Source organism: Capsicum annuum, unplaced genomic scaffold, assembly GCF_002878395.1.
Source record: "Capsicum annuum cultivar UCD-10X-F1 unplaced genomic scaffold, UCD10Xv1.1 ctg79720, whole genome shotgun sequence".
In the NCBI taxonomy this organism is placed as follows: Eukaryota; Viridiplantae; Streptophyta; class Magnoliopsida; order Solanales; family Solanaceae; genus Capsicum; species Capsicum annuum.
Genome location: NW_025890324.1, coordinates 1,111 through 5,127, shown reverse-complemented (window position 1 = coordinate 5,127; position 4,017 = coordinate 1,111). Strand labels below are relative to the sequence as shown.

Below are 4,017 nucleotides of genomic sequence, written 5' to 3'. Positions count from 1 at the left end.
AATATTCGTTGGCACTTACCAGGAATTATTGATTTTCATCCTGAATTGCTTATACATAGTGGAGCATTAATGTCTCGGATATGAGTATGATTTCGAATAGCATAATTGATCTCATTAATTAATATATTTGCGTAGATTGAAGCCATTGAAGGTTATTTGATTGGTGTTCTACGAGTTGTGAGGTTGAGGAAAGTGTTGTTAGCCAGGTAAGTGAGAGTTTAAGCTTTGATGTTTGCTTTTCAACCTACTTTATAAGAATTATATATATATAAATATATTTTTCTGCCTAGTCCATGTGTTGGGACAAGCGTGAACTTGGTAGAATCAGTGGTCTCTGACTTGCAGTGGTTATGTATTTTGTATAGTGCAGTGAGAATTACTTAGTGGTAATATATGAGATGATGTTGGGGCGTTGAATATATTTTTTTTGCTGCCGCTATAGTCTTTAGAGATACACATAGCTACCGTAATATGTATCTCCCTTGACATAAAAGAGAGAAAGTGGGATCGGAAAGAACATTTGTCTTTTGGTATGTACGTGTAGCTGTGTGTTTTTTTTCAACCATTCCTAAAAAAAACAATTAGCCCCCCTTATTGACAACAATTAGCGCACTTTGTTGACCAGACAAATAAATAAATAATAAATAAATCAATATAATAAAAGCAAACAAATAAAAAATAAATAAATAAATAATTTATCAAATATATTTTTCTTCCAACATATCCCTTAGATTTAGGAAAAGATTAGAAAAAGTCAATGCAAACGCAGCTTGGCAACATTTTGATAGCACGATAAGTTTATTTGCTCCTTCGTGCGGCCCGAAAAGTGGAGCTTCAGAACCTCCAGTGTGTTTGGCATCATAACTGGCACGGGGCTCAATACTGATAATATCTTAATGGTAGAATCGGATACATTTTGTATACCCAGTATTGGTTGAAATAATCTATCAGGCTTCCACATCAAAGTTTGTAGATCATTAGACAGTGAGGACATGTAGTTTGGGCAAAATCGGCTTATAGTAAAGAACCCAGAATAATCACTAGGATATTCGTAATGAAGATGTTTCAATTGTTTCAACTCCCAAACAGCTGAAGGAATATTTCTTATGCTGGTACTTTTAACATATAGGGTCTCTAGACATTTGAGCTTGACAATGCTATTTGGCACTTCTTTAAAAAAAGGCCCCTCCAACCCCAGATAGCGCAAGCAACTCATGTTCCCAAATATATTCGGGATAGTGACTTTTTGATAAAAAATATCATAAACGACAACAACCAGCACTTGTAAAAATTTGAATTCAAAACAAGCCATTAGAGAAAATATGCAAGGGTTTTTTGTGAAACAAAAAAGTGCACGAAGCTTCTTAGGCTTAGGATTTGAACGAAAGAAGTCATTCATGAGATTATCAGAGTAGAAAGTAGTTCTTCACAGCCTAGCAACATTGTAGGGATCACCAGACACACTATGCTTGGTGTGAAAGAAGTTACTTTCCTTGCCCAATTCGATGCACAAACTATGTAACAAGTCATGTATGCGGTAACTTGAAATTCTTCCATCATATGTCCTTTTGGCAACTTGAATCAAGTTTCTAGAAACCAAATCATATAGGACATCCTCTGCCAAATCTTCAGCCTCTCGCCTATTACCACTATTTACTACTATCAACTTCTCAGGAATTCACATGTTTTTCAAATCAAAAGCACGAATTTCATGGTCCTCGAGGTAAAGGCCAAAATACAAGAAACACAGCCATGATGCAATGGGCGAATCATTGTAACTCAAAGCCAATACCTTAGCACATCCATTATGAATTTTATGACCCATACTCTCAAGTACTCTCTTCTATGCATGTTCTGTCCTTTCTCTTGCTCTTAACATGCCTGCAGTCACCACAATGGCTAGTGGTATACCTCCACATCTCCCAACTATATCTCTACCAATATTAACCAAGTTTGGGGAAGCATGGCCCAATCGTTTTTATCAAAATGAAATATTTTATGTTATTTCCCATAATATAGTCGGGTATGCAGAATCTGTATATTACAACAACTTCAACTCGAGTTCAAGTATAAACAAGAACACAATGAAGTATCAAATACCCTCAACACAAGATCAAAATGACCTTTCCAAGAGGTGTATTTATTTTTCAGAAAAATAAAGATGAAACAGAAATTGAATAGGCCAAGTCGTCCGAATTCACGGAGTTTCCTTAAGGAAATAATTCTCCTCACTATACCCGAGGTTGTGGAATTTTTCCTCCCAGGATAAAATGGCCTTCAATCTGACAATAGCGGTACCTCAAATAGGCGGATTCTTCGAACGCACAGAACGCTTTGATTGATCACACAGAATATTTGTAAAGTAAAGCAGAGTGTTTTTAGATTAAACTATTTGGTCAAATCTGCCAAATTTAGATAATCATTAAAAGACTTTTCACCTGAAGTCTTATCCTTGTTTACTAAACATTGTCTACATCATGTGAATGGGTTGGGTATTTGACAATGTTGAACATATCCGACACAACTTTGTTTGATCTCCTTGAACCTAGCTCTTGGGATCTCTAGTCTGCTAGGTAGAGTTACTGCCATGCTGACTCGTCCTAGGCCTTAAATCTATTCCCTTGGATGTTCTTTCCACTCCTTCTCTAGATAGGCCTTTTGTAAGTAGATCTGGCCTACTATCCTTTGACTTTACATAGTTAATACTGATAATTTCACTAGAGAGAAGTTCCCTAACGGTATTATGTCTCCGTCGTATGTGACGAGATTTACCGCTGTACATCATGCTTCCTGCCCTACCTATTACCGCTTGGCTATCACAGTGTATACATACTGGTGCCATTGGCTTGGGCCAATACGAAATATCTTTCAAGAAATTCCAGAGCCATTCTGCTTCTTCACTGTCTTTATCTAATGCGATAAATTCAGATTCCATTATAGAGCGAGCGATACAAGTCTGTTTGGATGATTTCCAAGAAACTGCTCCTCACCGATAGTAAATACATATCCACTTTTGGATTTTACTTCGTTCGATCCGGTAATCCAATTTGCATCATTATATCCTTCAATTACCGCAGGATATTTATTATAATGCAAAGCATAGTTTTGAGTGTATTTAAGATACCCCAAAACTCTTTTCATTGCCATCCAATGAGTTTTGTTGGGATTACTCGTGTACCGACTCAATTTACTAATAGTACAGGCTATGTCTGGTCATGTACAGTTCATTATATATATTAAACATCCCAATACTCTTGCCTACTCCAATTGTGAGTCACTTTCACCTTCATTCTTTCGAAGGGCAAAGTTCACATCCAATGGAGTCTTGGCAATACCTAATGCCATATACTTGAACTTGTCAATCACTTTTTCGATATAATGAGACTGTGACAATGCTAACCCTTGTGGAGTTCGATGGATTCTTATACCTAAGATCACATCTGCAACTCCAAGGTCTTTCATATCAAACTTGCTCTCGAGCATTCGTTTTGTTGCATTTATGTCAGAAATGTCTCTACTAATGATTAACATATCACCCACATATAAACAAACAATGACTTGGTGATTTGGAGTGTCTTTAATGTAAACACATTTATCACATTTATTTATCTTAAATTCGTTTGCCAGCATGGTTTGGTCAAACTTTGCATGCCATTGCTTAGGTGTTTGTTATAGTCCATAAAGTGACTTAACAAGTTTACACACCTTATTTTCTTTTCCTGGAACCACAAAACCCTCAGGTTATTCCATGTATATCTCTTCCTCCAAGTCTCCATTTGGGAATGTAGTCTTTACATCCATTTGATAGATTTGAAGATCATATACCGCCGCCAAGGCAATTAACATTCGAATCGAGGTTATCCTTGTTACTGGCGAGTATGTATCAAAGTAATCAAGGCTTTCCTTCTGTTTGAAACCTTTTACTACAAGTCTTTCCTTATATTTGTCGATAGTACCATCCGCCTTTATTTTTCTTTTGAAGATCCATTTCGAACCTAAAGGTTTATTTTTGGGAGA

General features: G+C 36.5%; 1 pseudogene; it reads right to left on the bottom strand.

Moving 5' to 3' along the window:
• Positions 1 to 372: 372 nt before the first annotated feature.
• LOC124895081 lies at positions 373 to 1,992 on the bottom strand (annotated as a pseudogene).
• Between the last annotated feature and the right edge of the window lie 2,025 nt (positions 1,993 to 4,017).